Raw genomic sequence first — 20,031 nt, forward strand, 5'->3', positions numbered from 1 at the left:
CATTGGCATTCTGACATAGCCCATTTCTAAAATCAGGAGGTTGCACATACACATCATGGCTTGTAACCCATAATGGATTTTTCCTCCAGAAACGTGTCCAATCCCCTTTTAAAGGCATCCAGGCCAGATGCCGTCACCACATCCTGCGGCAAGGAGTTCCACAGACTGACCACATGTTGAGTAAAGAAATATTTTATTTTCTCTGTCCTAACCCTCCCAACACTCAATTTTAGTGGATGTACCCTGGTTCTGGTGTTATGTGAGAGTGTAAAGAGCATCTCTGTATCCACTTTATCCTTCCCATGCATAATTTTGTATGTCTCTATCATGTCCCCCCTCTTTTCTAGGCTGAAGAGCCCCAAACACCGTAACCTTTCCTCATAAGGAAGGTGCCCCAGCCCAGTAATCAGTCAACAACAGTCAACAAAACCTTTATTTGGCATAAACATTCGATAGGTGAGAACTCTGTACAGAAATTGTAGAGAGTATAAACCTAAATAGTACACAAATATATGTATCAGTGCACACCTACGTGTACAGACAGATACAACGTACATTACATTTTACAAACAGACATGAATTATTTAAAAGACAGAAACGCCCAGTAATAATCTTAGTTGCTCTCTTTTGCACCTTTTCCATTTCCACTATGTCCTTTTTGAGATGTGGCGACCAGAACTAGGCACAATATTCCAGGTGTGGCCTTACCATCGATTTGTACAACGGCATTATAATATTAGCCATTTTGTACTCAATACCTTTTCTAATGATCCCAAGCATAGAATTGGCCTTCTTAACTGCCACCGCACATTGGGTCGACACTTTCATCGACCTGTCTACCACCACACCCAGATCACTCTCCTGATCTGTCACAGACAGCTCAGAACCCATTAGCCTATATGTGAAGTTTTGATTTTTTGCCCCAATGTGCATGACTTTGCATTTACTTACATTGAAACGCATCTGCCATTTTGCTGCCCATTCTGCCAGTTTGGCGAGATCCTTCTGGAGCTCCTCACAATCACTTCTGGTCTTCACCACTCAGAAAAGTTTGGTGTCGTCACTGCTCACCACTGTCTCCAGGTCATTTATGAAGAGGTTGAAGAGCACTGGTCCCTGGACAGATCCTTGGGGCACACCGCTTTTCACCTCTCTCCATTGTGAAAATTGCCCACTGACACCCACTCTCTGTTTCCTGGTCTTCAACCTGGTCTCAATCCAGGAGAGAACCTACCCTCTAATTCCCTGACTGTGGAGTTTTTTCCAGTAGCCTTTGGTGAGGGACCGTGTCGAACGCCTTCTGAAAGTCCAGATATATAATGTCTACGGGTTCTCCTGCATCCACATGCCTGTTGACCTTTTCAAATAATTCTAACAGGTTTGTGAGGCAAGACTTACCCTTACAGAAGCCATGCTGATTCTCCCTCAGCAAGGCCTCCTTCTGGCCTGTAGACCTGGTTAGCAGTAGGTTAGACCTACCAGCAGTAGACCTGGTTAGCAGGTGAGTAGACCTAGTTAGGATTGTGTGCCCTGAGTTGTTAGCAGCACACCTGAAGGGTTTTGGAAAGGGAGAGGGGAAGAAGTGATGAATTTGTTGGGGGAGGGGAAGACTTTGTTTTGTGTGCATCTGCTAATTGCAAACTAATGCAAACAGATCTAGAGACTGTTTGACTGGAATCCTAACCCCACTTTCCTGGGAGTAAGTCGCATTGAACACAATTGGACTTCTGAGTAGACCTAGCTAGGATTGTGCCTTTTGTCTTACAGTAGTAGCCAACAGAGTACCCCCCCCCCCCAAAAGGAGGCAGAAGGAAAAAGGGGAATGGCTGAAAAGAAATGGGGATTTTTATTTTTAATCAATTTTTGGAGACTAAGCCATCAAGAGTGGCTTTTTTTCTTTTTTGAAGGGGGAGGAAAAAGAGAAAGGTGAGGATCCTGGGTTAAGCTGACAAGGACCCCATGCCTATGTAGGTCTACTCAGAAGTAAGCCCCATTTGAGTCAATGGGGCTTACTCCCAGGAAAGTGTGGAAAGGATTGCAGCCACATACAGCAAGATTACAACTCACCCCAAAGTAGATGGGGCTGCTCACACACATACACCCAGCATGCAGATGCCACCCCTATTCCCCCCAGGCAAGATGGAGGGATGCAGGCTGGGGCATTTGGACAACCCCCACTAAGAGCAGGCTAGCTGCCTCCTTCACTGAGCTGCAAACTCTACCCTCCCAATTTGAAGCCTCTTCTCCTCTCCTCCAGCCTTGACCAATCCCAGGATGCCCAGGGCAAGGGGCACACTGGGAAATGTAGTCCTTGGGACAAGGTTGCACATGGAGAACGCTCCATGATGTGATGCGGCACCTCTGCCTGCCCAGCCAGCCTTCTTTCCCCTCTCCCCCCACCATGTTTCACACACCCTCCCAGCCTCACGCTGCCCCACCCACCTCTTCACAGCTGCAAAAAAGCAGCAAGTCAGGAGGCAGCACCTGCAGCAGAGCAGCCCAGCCCAGCCCCTCTCTCCGAGATGCCTGGTGACGCCCCTGGAGCCTAGCCACGCCTCACTAGGGAACCAGGACACACAGATTGAATACCTCAGGTCTAGGACTATGATATAACATGCTTTTCTTTGTTAAGGTTAAATAACTAAATATAATTTCCCCCAAAAGGGAACTTGAGTAGCTTATCGAGTTGAAAGAAAAAAGTCACCTAAAAATATGATTTCTATGTACTTGGAGGGACACCCAAGGTATGCAAAAATGATGTGAGTTCATGAATTAAAATTAAAAAAAAAACTTTTTAAAAAACTAAAGAAGAAAAACAGCCTTGGGAACTTTCAGGAACTTCCAGGACTGTTATAACAAAACAGTCTGCAAGATACTAAAAACATGTTTCCATTTGACGACTGAGGGCTCAATCCTAAATAGTGCATGCCGGCTAACTGCAGTCGTGCATTGTCACAAAGGTGCCGTAAAGCACGTCTGTAAACACAGCTGGGCTGCTGCTCTGCAGCCACCCGAACCGCTGGGTAGTAAAGGTGGGGACATGGGGGGAGGTGGGGAGGAAGTATTCCGGGACGGGGGAAGGTGGGGAGGAGGAATGCCGGGGGAAGAAGCAAGGTGGGAGGGAGGCGGGACCAGTGGAGCCGAGCTCCACCAGATCCTAAGCTCTGTATTGGCTGCACAGCCTGACACAGAGACTCTTGATTCTATGACAGCCCAAGGGCTGCCGCAGAATCTGGTAGCTCTACTATGGGGCTACTTCCCCTCCCCTCCCCTGAAGAGCCATCAGCGGCTGCCCTGGATGCCAAGGCAGCCATTTCAGTGCTGCAGCAGTCCTGGCGGAAAGGGCAGCTCAGAACTGTGCTGCCGGCTACAATCCTATCCATACTTACATGGGAGTAAGCTTCATTGACTGTGGTGTTGATTGGGGTATGGGGACTAAAATCCCCTTACTCTGAATTGCACCTCGTTGCCAGTCTGAATTGCCGGTCAGCCTGCCTGTTCCCGCGCAGGTTAGGATTGCGCCCTTACTATGATAATACATTGCATATCCAGAAAACCTTTCTTACTCCATTTTGTTTTAAAAGTTAGTTGTCAAGCTGATGGCCCAATCCTAACTAATTTTCCAGCACCAATGCAGCTGTAGTAAGGGGAAATGAGCTGTATCCTCTGGTGAGGGGGAACTCACTAAGGCTTCCTCAAAGTAAGGGAATGCTTGTTCTCTCGTACCTCGGGGCTGCATTGCAGCTGCATTGGTGCTGGAAGTTGCAAAGAATCAGGCTGTGAAAGCAACAGTGCTGAAGATTAAGTGGTTGTTCTCACTGAAGAATATTCCGCAATATATTTACTGAATTTGGGTTCTCTTACATCCACAGGTTGCCCCAAAACTGCTCAGAAAAATATCCATGCACAGTAAAATGTTTTATCCTTGTAGAAAAACCTGTTGGTAAACTATAAAAATCAGAATTTCCATCCATCAAATGATGGGATTAAAAAACCACAATAAAAAAAAGAACATTACATTATTAAGAAGTAACTAGTAAAGCTGCCTACAAAATGTTGCTCCACATGTATATTACAAACAATAAAAAATATCTTGAATTTTTTTTTTACTCAGTGGGACATAATCCTGAGTAGAAATGTACAGAATTGAAATCTGGACTGGTGCCAGGCTATTTTGTGCCCAGGCAAGGCTAACTACTTTCACACACACACCCAATATATATATTTTTCCCCATACAACTTTATAGTTAATTATATTGTGTTTACATTCTGTATCACTGTTGTGGTATTTATTTTTCCTATGAGTCCATTTACCAAAAGAAAAGTATATTTCTTTAGTCAGAAAACGAATTCAATGAAATAGCATTCAAAATGCATGTACATGTACAATATATGAGAAATATACAGCAGATTGAATGTTTGGGCAAGTACTCTTTTTCATATAGGAAATAATATAATTTAAAGCAGAATCCTGAAGTCTTATGAAAAAAACCAAAAACAAATGAACCTCAGTCAAATAAATTTTAAATTGTGCTTTATCTATAATTGAACTCTCAAAGTTGTGCACACAGACATGAAATGCCAGATTTAAAATATTACCTTCAATGCCTTTCACTACAGCTGCTGTGATCTGATGGGGTAATTTAAAACTAATTTGTGCACAAAAAGGTGTTCCTAATAAAGTTGTACATCACTGTATGGCATGGAACAAGGGATTTTAACTTAAATTATCTGTATGGGCAGAAAGAGGGAGAGAGAGAGCAAGAGAGAGAGGCGCTTCAGCAAATCGCTCACCTTTCTGCCTGAGTCAATAAATAATAGCTTATTCAGACTTATCTGCTGACCAGATAATTCAATCAATACAGAAATAAAGGTAGCAAAGGAGAACAAGATAATCTTATGAGATGTTGTTAGGTGCTCTTCATTCTGACTGTCAAGAAAAGCTCTACAGTGGGCAATAGTATGTATATACATGGCCTCTTAGTCAATAAAAGCCATTTTTGAAGGATGATACTGACTGAGAGATGACGCTATTTTATTGCTCACATAGCACAGCAGATATGATCAGAAAAAAAATGGTGCCTGTGCATTATTAGATCACATTGTCAATACACTGGCCAATGACTACAAATAGACATTTGCACTCAAGTCATTGACCATACCTTCACACTAATTTTACAACGCCCACTAAAACGCAGATCAGCTATGCTGATGTGCATGCAACAAATTTCCCACTACTATCACCCTCTGCCATTTGCAGAGGTATGGAGGAGATTCCCCAAATAGCATGGATGAGCCAGTGCAAGAGAAAGGTTCACCATGAAGAAGGAACTCCCATGTGGAATAAAGACACCATGAAACCTAATACTAAAATGAGTGTAAAGAAAGGTTGTTGTTTATCATGAAAAATAAAGCACACTTCCCAATGCATTGCTCACTGTACTTAACATATAAAATCAATGAAGTAAGATGCAATGACATTAAAACTTAATACAGTAATTCCTCCCATAACACAGGCAATATATGGCTGTAAATTTTAGTGTTGTGTCAAGCAGCATGAGTCTAGGCATGTCTACTCAGAAGTAAGTCATATTGTGTTCCATATGACTTATCCCCAGGCAAGTGTGCATAGGATTACAGTCATAGTTAAGGATAAGACAGGTAACCGATGCTGATTGGTCCATGCTAATCAGAATTTGCTAGTTCAAATGGCTTCAGTAGCTGTCCATCACAACTAGAACAAAGAATGCTGTAGTTAACTAAGGGCAAAATCCCAACCAACTTTCCAGCACTGGCATAGCTGTGGCAGTGGGGCAAGTGCTGCATCCTGCAGTTAGGGGGCAGTCAGAGGCCTCCTCAAGGTAAGGCAATGCTTGTTTCCTTACCTTAGAGTTGCATTGCCCTTATGTCGGTGCTGCAAAGTTGGTTAGGATTGCACCCTAAAGGAAGCAATGTTTTGGGAGGTACTTCTGTATACACAACCTTGATCGCACTATAAAATTACATGCCAGATTTATAGTCTGATCCAGTTCTTCAGATGACGTTAAAGAAACCACACATACCATCTAATTTAACCCACTGTCCTCAGTAAAGACATAGTACTTATAGCATTACTGTCCTTGAAAGCCTGGAAGGGCATAACAGTTTTTACTAATCACTCTCCTGTCTAGTGGCTGTTATAGTTGAACAAATGAAGCTACTGAGTCACCCCTTGGTCCATCTAGCCCTAACTATTGTCTATACTTAACCTGCAGGAGTTCTTCAGAACACGGGCATGCCTTGGAGAGTTAAGGGAGCAAATCCCTGGTGCACCATGCCTGAGGAGGCAGCGCCACCATCCTCAGCCTTCTGGAGGACCTTTAAACCAAACTTCCAGTTTTTGAAGGTCTTCTGAGAAGGTCTTCTGAGAAGGTCACGCACAGACTCCTCCGGCATGTGGATGCGGGAGAACCCGTGGACATGTATATCTGGACTTTCGGAAGGCGTTCAACACGGTCTCTCACCAAAGGCTACTGAAAAAACTCCACAGTCAGGGAATTAGAGGACAGGTCCTCTCATGGATTGAGAACTGGTTGGAGGCCAGGAAGCAGAGAGTGGGTGTCAATGGGCACTTTTCACAATGGAGAGAGGTGAAAAGCAGTGTGCCCCAAGGATCTATGCTGGGACTGGTGCTCTTCAACCTCGCAGCCATGCCAATGGTGTGTGCACTGCAACATGCAGTGGGGGGGGGCAGTCAGGGAGGCCTCCTCAAGAGGGAATGTTTTGTTTCCTTTCTTCGGGGTCGTATTGGTGCTGGAAAGTTGGTTAGGATTGGACTCTAAGACGCTCAAAGGAAGATGCATACATCTTGTCCTCTACTGCTGGTCAATGTCCCCTTGTTATAACTTTTCCTTGTACAATATCTATTTAAATATAATGGAACATTATGTTTTCATATCATTTATAAAAGGATCATTTGGTCAGTAAAATATACTAATAGTGCACACTACTTGTTGTAAACCAGGGCAGAATTCAGCTTTATAACTCAAAAATTATTGCTGGCCTTCTAACTTCATAATTGATTCTTAGCATGGATAATATCATCAAAAGGCTCTTCTTCGCAGCAACAAGACACAGATGAAGATACTTTTTCATATGCAGGGAAGAGAAGAACAAAAAAAAAGTTCTCCACTAACTCCAGATTAAAAAGGGCAGATAATACTGTATTAAATGATCATTTTTGCTTTTAAAACTTCATCAGCAAACTAACAATAAGCATGCAAAAATTCCATTAATATCTAAGCTTCTTCGCAGTAATTAACAACTTCACAACCACTTTAACAAGGATAAGTCAACATACTTCAGTGCAGCTCAACAAGGTGTTATTTACTCTGGGGAAAAGGAAAAAAAATGAAGGAAAATAATCTGTTATGGCTGTTGGTGTCTTCAAATCTAAATTCAGAACAGTGAATTTATTTTCAATATATATCACTGAAAATTTAAAGAAAATTTTTAAAGAGTTTTAAAACTCTTTTAAAACTGCAAGAGTCTGATCAGTATTTCATAGTAGCCAGAGTTCTGTCTACTGCGCTGCATCAAGACAGGTCTTCTCAAACAACTGTACAGCACTGGAAGAATCAGGATTGTTGGCTATTAGTAAGCTTTGGACCAACAGGGGATGATATGGATGAGCTGTCTGATGTGTGCACTAGGTGCTTTAAGTTTGCAACAGTTTAGGATGTGGCTATGAATGTCGCTTCCAGGAAAGAAAAAAAAGGGGAAACTCATTAACAAGAAACACCACAAGCGTATGCTTCTATGCAGTGCTTTTGACTGTGGAAACTGAAACAATGTTATAACTTGCCTGTCAAATAACTATATAACTTCCTTATTATAGCTGGGGAGCTGAGAGTGCGGAGAAGTGGCTACCTAGTACCACCTAGTGCGGTGTTTCTCGAACTTTGTGCCACGATGTACCCCTTCTCTTAAGTACCACCAATACATCTAACATCAACCCATGGCCCTGCCCTGTTGTACAGAAGCTCCCGGGGAAGGCGGCAAATCTTCACGTTCTTACTGGCTAGCAGCTCACCACTTGACTGTCGGCAGCACTGCCGACAATCAACTGGCAAGCAGGTGCCTGCCTGAGACAGAAGCTGATCCTCCAGCCAAAACTGGCTTGGGCAGCAGAGGTGGAGCTTTGCAATGAGGCTCAGCTTTGCATACCACTGGACAGTAGCTCAGGTACCACTGGAGTTATGTGTACCACTGGTTGGAAAATGATGACCTAGTGAGTTCATGACAAAAGCTTGGCAGAAGTAAGGTGTGAACCAGGGAAGTCCCAATTCACAGCTCAGCTAAGGCTGTTAGTCATGGTGAGACATCAGCCCTTGTCAAAAATAAACTCTCATCTACTTATAACAAGCTTTGTGCACACATTACATGATAGTTCACCCACACTCTGGGTTAGGTGGTTGGCCTTTTCCCCAATAAGCAGACAAAAATGCACACACAAAATGTTCTGTCCTATAAGTACTAGCCCAGGCAAAACAGCATACAGGTTGTGCCTATTTATCCATGAATCTGGCTCAACACAGATCCCCCAGAGCTGCATTGAGGCAGACTTGGCCCAACCTGAACCTCCAAAGGCGACCAGGGACTTCCCTGGGTCTCAGAATGCCTTATAAGGGCAAAAAAGTCACTTCTAGTTTCCCGAGATAAACCGGAAGTTATTTTTTTTGCCCTCTGGGTTCATTCTGAAGCCCGCAGAGGCAGCTGGCAATCATGCATGGCCTCTGCAGGCTTCGGAAAATTCTCCAAAAGCAACAGGAGCACAGCTCCAGTTGCCTTCTGAGAGTTTAATGGTGCCCAAACTGTGGATTTCATTATCCATGGTCAGTATCTGTGGGGGTTCAAGAATGGACCCTGACGGATACCAAAGCACCACCTATACAGGTAGAGCCTATTTATCCGTGTTGTTCTGTTCCATGACTTGGTGCAATTAAAAAAAACGTTGTGCTAAATTCCATAGAGTTAAGCAAATACACTGCAGCCTGACACTTGGGGCTGGAAGGAAACTAAGGCAGCTGTTATCAATCCCCTCCCCTCCACCAAGCTCCTTCGCCTCCCCCTCCTCCCCCTTTCACAGGTGGGATGCTGAGCTTTTAAGAGTCCAGCCCTATGCGTTTCTACTCAGAAGTAAGCCCCATTGTAGTCAATGGGACTTACTCCCAGGAAAGTGTGAATCGGATTGTAGCCTAAATCTCATGCTTTGCTTGCTAGGAAGGCTTGCTTGCTGGACTTTTGTTTCCATAGGCTGGAGAGCCTGCACCAAATGGGGGGGGGGAATTGGGCAAACACTCTCTGGGTTTTTTAAAGCAATCCCCTCTGTTGCTACCAAACCTGCCCCTGCGTGTGTGTGTGTGTGTGTGTGTGTGTGTGTGTGTGTGTGTGTGTGTGTGTGTGTGTGTGTGTGTGAGAGTGTGTGTGTGTGTGTGTGTGAGTGAGAGAGAGAGCTCCACCTTGCTGCATGTGCTCTGTATACAGAGGTCTTCCGCCCCCCCCTTCCCCTCTACAGCCTCTTTGCTGGCTCAGGGGCTCCAAGAGTGTTACTGTTCCTTCGCAAGGGGAACCTCTTCCATGGCTCCAGGGCTATTTCTCTGCCTGGGCGAGGCGGAGCCTTTTTGCAGTGTTTAGGGCTGCCTGGAGTGAGAAGCCAGTGCAGGGCAAAGGAGGCAAAGGTGTGTGTGACTTTCAGTTCCCCCCACCCAATTCCATGGATAATATCCATGGATAAATATGTTGCACCTGTATAAGCAACATGGTTGAGGATGGGTGCAGTTTGCAAAAAAAAAATTTAAACAGAGAAATGTGTCCCCTCCCTTCAGTATTTTTTTTTTCAAAAAAGGGCATGAGGAGAATGAATGGTTTCCCCCCTTAGTGAATTTGAATTCCCCTAACCAATTTGAATTGGCCCCATGATGATATCACAATTACTACTAGAAAGAGTATTTTTTTTTATTTTAAAGCAAAAACTGTGCCCAAGATGCTGCAAATTGGGTCAGCAACAGCAACTAACTTGTACAAAAGAAATAAGCTTAAGGGCCTCTTTGGGAAAAATGTGGGGGCTTCAAAGCCATTGACTGTAGGAAAACTGTTCACACACAATCATTCCACTAATAAGCAGTGATATTGCCAATATTTGCTCCAAATGCCTGGCAAGGTTTCCTTTGTAGAAGAAAGTTTTTATAAAAGTTTTAAAAGCCCAGCTCATAGTTAAAATACAAAATGCATGCAGTGTTTTTACACAACAGATTAATATAAGCACAGTACATTTTATACCAGATTTAACTTTGATGCAAAGGCATAAAAACAATTTTTCCTCCACTACCATGGAACAATTAGAAATGACAGGCATTTGATGACTACTCCAAGTACCTGTCAAAGGCTGGATGGAGAAAAGAGCAGAATGCTAACTGGAAAGGATTGCAAATCAGGAAAAAAAAAAAGCAAAACAAAAAGGGAGAAGGATATTTCCTCAAATTATTTTCAAATGAAATCCATCTCAGTTAAATTACTTTAACATTGGAGGACAACAAAGAAAACTCATTGATAAGTATGCTTCCATAAAATATGTGAATTTTTTGAAATTAAATTTGGATCTAAAAATTCTATACTGTTCAGGCATTTTCCATCACTCAGCTTATACTTTTACTACCCCTTTCTTTCCTCATATTGCACATTTCACTTTTCATTTAGACTCTAATAAACTAGTCACATTTTGACCCCTTTGTCTGCTTGGTCCATGTTCAATGAATTGTCATATGCCTTCACCCTGAAGACACTACTGTGAGTCTACTTTTTAAAAAGCAGTGCTGGTATTCACTCTCCTCCTGGAAGGGCATTTTTCCTATATTTGTGGCCTGGGATAGTAGCAGTGGATACAAACACAAAAGTTGTTCCCCTGTTCAGCTGTTGGTCCAGTAAAGGAAAAGTAGGGAGCAGGAAGTGGTGTGTAAGATCATCATGACATGCTGCTCCCCTTGGTCAGCTTGTTTTCATCTGGAAGTCTCTTTCCCCGACACCTTCCTGGCTGAATGAATCAAGTTCAATATTTTCTCACTGCTCTGGAAGTTGGGACAGATGAGAAAATCATGCAAAAGCATCTCTGAGCACCTTTCTTTCTCTCATACGCACGCACGCGCACACACACACAGGATACTTGATTTATTCGAAGCAGCAGCTGAGTTTCTTTCCTCCCTGAATTTCCTATCCAAGAGCAAGCTTTTGGCCATATGGTTCTTTTATCCAAATCCCACATTTCCAGTTAAATTGTGCAAGGATAGCTCCATGTGTAACCTGCATTTAATTAGTCAACCCTAAATGTTACTATCAGCCCAATCTTAACCTGCCCTGGAGCAGGCAGGCTGGCAGGCCTGTCCCACATCCAGAGGAGGGTTGGGGCCAAAAGCAGCTCAGCTCAGCCCAGCACAAGGGGACTTGCTTCCCCTTATCTTGGGTAAAGCCACTGCAGCTCTAATGGGGCTGCTTAGATCTGTGCCATCTAAAGAGGTGGCGCAGACCTAAGTAGCCAGGAGCTGCCCTAGGCTGCCTGGGAGTGAGGATAGGATCTGACACAAATGCCAGATCCTGGCCCCTCCCCCTGCTCACCTGCCACCTGAACTCCCCCCAAAACATCTTCTTCCCGCCTTCCAATGCACTTCCAGACCTCCGTGCCGGCCTGACTCGGCTGGTGCAGGCTTACCTGATCCATCGGCCCAAATGGGCTGGTGTCTGAAGGCACATCTGGGCACTGGCCTCCCTCCTCAGAAGGTGGCATGAAAATGCTTTATGGCACTTTCGTGACACACGCTGGCTGGCACAAGGGACTTGCATTGGCCAAGGGCATGTTCTAGATTGAGCCCTATGATACAGATAAACATGGCCAAACAATTTATTTACAGAAATGGTGGCTGTTGGTACACCAACAAATGTCACTGAAAGGAACACTGCAAATCTAGCAGTGAATGAATCCTGCAAACCTAGCATGACCTCCAAGCTGCAAACCTGATCTTTAAGGAGCAATGAAACCTTGTCCAATGTTGGTGGAATATCACCTTCATGATCTGAAGAAAAGTTCAACCACTTCTGCCTTGTCTAGACTGAGATTCAGATTATTAGTCCCCATCCAGCCTATTACTAACGACAACCTCCAGAAGGACCAAATTTGTGACAAATGGAAATACCCACCTGACTTCATCCAGGTCACTTTTTTTATAGAGAAAACTAGGAATAGAAATTGGTATATATCACATATACATATTATCCAGAGTACTGTAGATAAATGCACTGGCTATGCACATAGAAATTCTTTAACCTGCTCTATATGCAATTACCTACCACTTTCTTCTTTCAATATTTGTCAATACAACAAACCTCTTTCCCCTTCCACAAAAATGGCAGGTAGTGACAAAATACTGATATATAGTGCCATTTTGTAGCCAGAATATGAATATTACATCAGTTGAGTTATCACTGTGGAGTTCTGACCTTCAGCTATCCAATTTCAAATTCATTCATTTTCATGCTATTAAACTACTCTCCAACACATCACAGGCATTGACAACACAAGGGTACGTCTTCCTGACCACGTTTAAATCAAAACAAACAAAATCATACATTAAAGGGAATTCCATAAGATTTTCCTCAGATACAAGAAATTATAGATTGGAATATCCTCCAGGGAGAGCTTACAACATGCACATCTTTGTAAACTTACGTCAGAATTTGATGTAAATGTGTGTATATATAGACTGTTGGAAAAAGGTAATTATGGCAGGAACAAAAACAAATTATAATGAACATATATTTTGACATGCCGACAGTATCTAGCTCAAAAAGGGAATTCATGCACAAATTACAGTTTTCCCTGAAACATCTGTCTCAAAAGGTATTTTCAAATGATATACTCAGACTAGCACATTTTATATACTTGAAATTGGTTGCCACCTGAACGATGACATCTGATTACCCCTGAACTTCTTTCCAAAGAGTTAGGAGTTGGCTATTTGCTACATTTTATATTCAGCATTTTAAACAACTCATGCAACATTCAACATCTAGCAAGTGACATTGTGCCTTGTCACGTGCACCCGAGCCCTTCATCTAATTGAAGATTTCTATTAAGATTTTTCTGTATTCCCTTTTCACTTGCAGTTATTCATTCAAATGCAAGTGCCTGCTCGTGAAGTCCCATACATCCTCGCCACATTATTGCTTTTCACAAGAGATATTGGCATCGCTTTGGATTAGGCAAGCAATAAAAAGAATCGTCAAGTCTGGCCAATTTGTTTAAAGTGTAAGATCTTGAAAGACCCTTCTCAAGTTATCCAAGGCATGAAACCCACTTAATCTTTTCTTTAAAGAGAAAAAGGTTCATGCAATCCGTTTTGCTGTAATATTCATATCCAATCATGAGAAAAACCAAGGAGAAAAGAAACTGAGAACTGTATTAGAATTCTCAATTAACTTTCCTTATTGATATTGTAAAATAAGCACTTAAAAACAAATATTGAAACTTTTGCTGAAACATTAACATATAGCCCACAAGCCAGATAGTTTCATATTCAGGAGCATATGCTCACCAGCTTCATGATTCACTAACAATGAACTAAAAAATAAATTTTAAATTAAATATTCTTTTCTTATTTCTCTTTTCTCAGTTTCCAAATGTTCTCTTGCCAAATCACTCCTGGCCAGTTTTGGAAGACAGGATGAATGAGATCCCTTCGGCTTAATGGAAAAACTTATGTGTTTTTTCTATGTGATTCTTTCTGTCTAGGGCTAAAAGTTATTCTCTCTCACTCTGACAAATCACTCAGGACTAAAGCTACAAAGTGTGAATGCAGAGAAGTTGGGCTTGGGCAGGTTAGTTAGCTTTCCAGATTACAGGTGCTAAAAGGCACCCCCTGTTGTATTTCCCCTTCCTGGTGAAAGCAACTACATGTTTTTGGGATGGTTCACTGCCACTCATGAAATGCCCAAGGATGTGTGGCAAGGTCAGGTGCTCAGGTAGTGCGCCTTGCTTCTTCCTCCATCCCCACAAGGTGGACCGTAGGATCCTCACCAGATCAGCACAAAGTATAAAATATGATAATTTTCTCTCAACCATTAGGGAAAGATTATTTACTACAGGCAGGGGGTTGGACTAGATGACCTTGTGGGTTCCTTCCAACTGTACGTTTTACTGCAAATGATAGCATCTTGATGAGCAGGTGGTTGGCAACCTTCAGTCTCAAAAGACTATGGTATAAGCCTACAGCACCCGGTATTCCCAGGCGGTCTCCCATCCAAGTACTAACCAGGCCTGACCCTGCTTAGCTTCTGAGATCAGACAAGATCAGGCATGTGCAAGGTAGCTTTAAGACAAAGGCAATCCCCATATTTCACTATTTCCTTGCCCAACCAGGCCAGCACATAGTTCACATGGAGTTGCATGTCACTGTGATCAGGGCCTGGGGGGGGGGGGTAAAGGTGGTAATTTGTACCCAGGCCCAGGGTCAGAAAAGGGGCCCAGGAGCCAAAGGATGGGGCCCAGAAATTTCCTGGGATCTTACATTTTCCAATCTCACCCAGACTCACTGCCCACGTGGGATGCTGGGGGCGTTACTGTCGGTGCATTACAGTGATTACTGCCACAAGACGATCTGTGATACAGCATCGTTTTCTTCACATCTATGCATACAGAGTTCAGTACTAAAGGACTGCATCCAAAGGTTCCTTGGGCTTCATCCTTGCCACTCATTCCACTATCTGCAGTACTGCAGGAAATGACAGTTGACAGAAGCTAAAGGTTCAAAATGGTGCTGAAATGGGTTCCCCTCCCCTTTTAGCTAAACAAATGTTTTCCTTTTTAAAAAATTCTAACTAGGGACTTGAGTTTTATTGACAGAATCCTTATCAAGTTATCTGTTGTCTTTACTGCTCAATCAATAACACCAGGTCATTGTTTTTACCTAGTAAGGATTTTCACTACCTCTCAAGACAGGGAAATAAGGGTTACAGACATTGGAGTTCTTAAAGAACAGCTAAGATTCAACTGAAGTAAATATCAAGTTCAACCTACCATTTCAACACCATATTGCAGCTTGCAAAGACCCAAAAGATGACACTGTCTGCTTGCTTACCAGGTACCTATACAACCAAAATACAATGACCTATAACAGTGGCCCCCAAACATTTAAGCACCGGGAGCCACTTTTTAAAATGACACTATTGGGACCCACCTATCTTTATAAGCCTAAAAGTGTTTCACTTTACCAGCCACTTAAGCCTCTCTTTTTTTACTATGGGGGGGGGGGAGGACATTTGTTGAGCTCCACATTTATCTGATTGGGACCATTCTGGTGGCCTTGTATTCCCCCTCACTTGGTCTTTGATAAGAGCCAAGGCACATTAGCCTACTTGCAAGTAAATGTGCACGTGACTCAGTTTAGCCCAGGGGTGTCCAAAGTTTTTGGCAGGAGGGCCACATCATCTCTCTGACACCGTGTTGGGGGCCGAATTAATTTACATTTCAAATTTGAATAAATTTACATAAATGAATATATTAAAGATGAACTTATATGAATGAATGAAGGTCTTGCAGTAGTTCAAGGCCTATAAAAGGCCTTGTACAAAGCAAGGCTGGCCTTTCCTTTCCTGCTGCTACTGCATCACAGACATGAAACAACAAGCAATGGAGGGAGCCCTCATCCCACAGCTCACTCGAGAGGCCAAACAGTTGCCCTCACGCTGAGAGCAGTTGCATCGGGCCAGTGTGGGCTCCAACAAATCTCTGGAGGGCCAGAGGCTCATTGGAGGCTAGGGGCTCCCTGAGGGCCACATAGAGAGGCCTTGAGGGCCGCAAGTGGCCCCCGGGCCGGGGTTTGGGCACCCCTGGTTTAGCCTTAGCTACTACAGTTTACGGGGGAGGGGGGCTTTAAGGTTGCTGCCTGATTTATGAATGCCAGGAGTGTGGCTATAATGGTGATGGTGATTGGGCAGCAGTGCTCCCCCCAGCAGCTTGTTTAACCCTTGATGCACATAGTCAAATCTGTGACCCAATGGTGGGTCCCAACCCAAAGTCTAGGAACCACTGACCTATAGGACTTCGGCAACAAGATGTTCAAAATCTGTCTTACCAGCTGAGACTGGACAATCCTGACAAGTTTTTAAACGATCTCATCAAACTTTAAAATGAACCCCTTCTTCAAGGCAAACCATTTTCCTTCTAAATCAAATAACTTGATCTGTATAACTGGCCTTAAATACTGCATTTCGCACAGCACTTCCAGCTGACTGAGGGTCCAATCCTATCCAATTTTCCAGTCCCTGTGCAGCTGTCCCAATAGGGTGTGCACTGCATCCAGTGGTGGTGGGGCAATCACAGAAGCCTCCTCAAGGTATGGGAACATTTGTTCTCTTACCTCGGGGCTGCGTTGGGGCTGCACCGGTGCTGGAAAGTTGGATAGGATTGGGCCCTGGGTCTACACTGGGTCTCTTGTGAGGCAAGGAACTCATCATAACTTGCTGGAAGAGAAGTAGCTCCTCTCTCAGCTTCCCTAATGCAATAGGATTGACTGCATGCCCCGTTCCATTTACTGACAGTTTGGAGGGACTGTAAACGACCCCCAATTTTTAAACGAATTTTGAAATCTGAGTCTGCTATTTCAGGACTTTTAGAAATACTCCACCAACCCACATGACCTTGGTCACCATGCATGAGGAGGAGCACTACCAGAGAACTCTCCCTCTGGTTTTAGAAAATTGCCTTCATATTAACCCTGGGCCATATTTCCCTGTTTTTCTTTTCCATCCCATCTGAAGACTCTCATGATGTTTGAAGGCATGACAAGATATTTAGACATGACAGATGAGCGATAGCAGACAAAAGACAGCAAGTGGTGCTTGCTTAATATCCCAACTGCAGACACTACAGTGTCCACTAGTGTCCACGTTTGAAAAACTAGCTAAAGCATAAATAATGTCATGCTTTGAACCACCTCTTTTTATAATCACAAGAGTTCTTTAGACGGTGTTAAGAGAGCAGCTTCCTGTATTCCGTTACCACTAATATGGTAACTAAGAGTTGCATTAGAGTAATGTATCAGATCTCCATTACAATTAGCTTTATTTGCTCATCTTTTCCATTTCCCAAAAGGCACACTTGATGCTAAAATACTGTAGATAGGATTGGTTTTAAAATAAAGCACTAATACTTACTGACTGAATAATTTTCTTTTGATAAGAGGATCTAATGTTTTTTTAAAATGGAGGAACACAGTGTTGGCTTTATAACAAAATCTCTGTTAGCTAAACAGAGAGATTCTTAAATTGCTATTAATACCGGTTTATGAATATGTAGGCAATACAGCTAACATCTTTTTAATTCAAAACACTATATCCTGCTATGACATGCTTGGTTTCTTGCTAATGTTGCCTCTCACAGATAGAAGGATGTTCATGTTTTGGCACTTTCTGCTACACATCATAGAAAAATATTACCCATTTATACAAACTAGCATGAACTGATAACAAACTGTGCAAAAACTTTAACATTATCCCAGTGGGAACAATTTGAGGCACACTGAGAGGAGTCTCATGCTTTAACAGACTCTGTCATCCCTGCTGGTATTATTAAAACACAGGCTGACAGGTTGTTTTGGGGTCAAATAAAGGCAAAAACACACACGTTCTTCCCCGTGTATTCAGGGCCCAATCCTGAAGTCCATACTGCCAGCTTTAACTGTTGTAAACGTGCCATAAAGCACACTGACAACACAGGAGGAGGAGGATGTTCTGGGGCTGGGCCAGTGCCAGTAGATGCTCAGCCTCAGTGACATGTGGATGGATGGCCAGCGATCCTCCAGCACTGGCCGGCTGTATTTTTGGTGCAGGGGGAGACGAGGAGTGGCCAGAATGGGGCGAAGGAAGGAAGGGGAGGATCAGCCCAAGGAGGGGGTGGAGACGGTGGCAGAGTTTGCTGCTGAATCCTGAACCTCCTCCTGAGCTGGGCAACCTGACATGGGTCTCTTAATATTATTATTAAATAAAAGAGCTGTAACCAATCAACACAAAATTATGCTGGTGAGACCACACAGCAAACACACTTGAAAATTTTTGCTCAATATGAAATATTTCTCAAAAACACACTATATCACACACACACACACACACACACACACACACACACACACACACACACACACATGGGTATGAATTATGTTTTCGCAAAATTTAACTTTGCAGTGCTTGATTCTCTGCTCCAAATGAAGATGCATTTAGCAATTGTCCATCCTTTGATGGCCTTCTTAGATTATAAGTATTTCCATATTTCACACAAGCTATCATCCACCATTTGCCCATTTCTAATCATCTCATGCCCCAATTCAAGTCTTTTTAAAAGAGAAAATTCAAAGTCTTTGATTTTACAGTGTAATGCATACTTACATTAAAAAAAATATTGAAAACTGATTTAAAAAAAAAGTTTCCCCAGCCATTTTCATTAAAGGTTTGATGTTACAATCTTATACACACTTCCCTGAGAGTATGTCCCATTGAACATAATGGGTCTTTACAGTACAATCCTGTGCATGTCTACTCAGAAGCAGAGTACAATCAAGTTATCCCAGCGCACAAAATGTTCAAATACAGACATCTCTTACATGGAAAGTAGGAATGAGATACATGAAATCCTCTCTTAAACCACTCCGTAATATTCTTCTTTTATATTTAGAAGTTTTACAACAAAAGGATAGGACATAATATCAAATGGAAATATCTCAAGTTCAGTTCTCTTGGAGGAGGAAATTAGCTGGAAATCAAAAATCACTACCCACAAAACCTCAAGACATCTCTAGTAGAACTCTGAATTTCAGAGACACCTAAACATCAAAAGAAGTTCTTTCTTAAAGGAGAGAAAACTTGATCCCCTTGGAAACCAACATTAGTACAGAACAACAGCATAATGCTATAATCTCCTTGATAAGTGTCTCAATCTCAAACTCTCACAAGAAGAAAATCAATATCAATAGAGAAAAGAAAAAGTCATGTGAGTTGTAAAAACCTGAGATACATTTGGGGGAAATAATGTCCCCTCTGTTTAACAACAGGTTAGTTTCTGGACTGTGGACTCTCTTTTCATATCAAAACGGTGTGAAAGAACCCAGCTGAGACATGAGCTTCATGAGAGAGAGCAAGATATCATAAACATGAAAGTTGGAGCACAATCCTAACCCCTTATGTCAGTGCTTTCCAGCACTGACATAAGGGCAATGCAGCTCTGGGATAAGGGCACAAACATTCCCTTACTTTGAGGAGGCCTCCATGAGTGACACCCAACTGCAGAATGCAGCTCATGTCCCATTGGTACTGCTATGCCAGTGCTGGAAAGCACTGACATAAGGGGTTAGGATTGCGCCTATGGTCACACAAACCCTGATGTTACGTAAGGGTCCAATCTACTGGTATTAGCACCGGCAGAACGCTGGCGGTTGCAAAGTGCCATTAGGCACTTTGTAGCCACCTGTAGCTGTGGTACTAACCCTGAGGAATGGGCGACAGTGAGTGTCACTGCCATCTGGTGCTATGGATTTTCAGGGCAGGGGGAGGGCGGGGAGGGGCAGAACTGGGCAGAGGCAGTAAGAGGGAGGGGAGAATCGGGACCAGGACGGGGAGTGGAGATGGCCGCAGACTCTACCGCCATATCCTATCCCCCCTCTCAAGCCAGAAGACCTGGCATGGGTCTCCTCAGTTCTGTGTCTTCTCAAAGGCAGGCACAGATCCCAGTAGACCAATTCGGGCCTCTGTAGGTCGACACAGGGTAATGGGACATTTGTTCCCTTACCCCGGAAGACACCTGCAGCTGCTTCTCTGGCCTCATTGGATTCAGTGGTAGCCATTTCAGTGCCACTGGAGCCTTGGGTGCTTGAAAAACTTAGGATTGGGTTGCCTATTTCCTATGACTCAAAAGTAGCTGTAACGTGCTTTAAGCCACACTCTGCCCCCACAAAA

At 43.2% G+C, this 20,031-nt stretch overlaps 1 protein-coding gene and 1 pseudogene across 3 annotated transcripts in view; both read right to left on the bottom strand.

Moving 5' to 3' along the window:
• PTPRG (protein tyrosine phosphatase receptor type G) overlaps nucleotides 1-20,031 on the bottom strand; it is a 659,913-nt gene that overhangs the window by 466,711 nt on the left and 173,171 nt on the right. The window lies entirely within an intron of this gene.
• Nucleotides 14,291-14,411, bottom strand: LOC136643257 (5S ribosomal RNA; annotated as a pseudogene).

The sequence above is a fragment of the Tiliqua scincoides genome, chromosome 2 (genome assembly GCF_035046505.1).
Source record: "Tiliqua scincoides isolate rTilSci1 chromosome 2, rTilSci1.hap2, whole genome shotgun sequence".
Classification (NCBI taxonomy): domain Eukaryota; kingdom Metazoa; phylum Chordata; class Lepidosauria; order Squamata; family Scincidae; genus Tiliqua; species Tiliqua scincoides.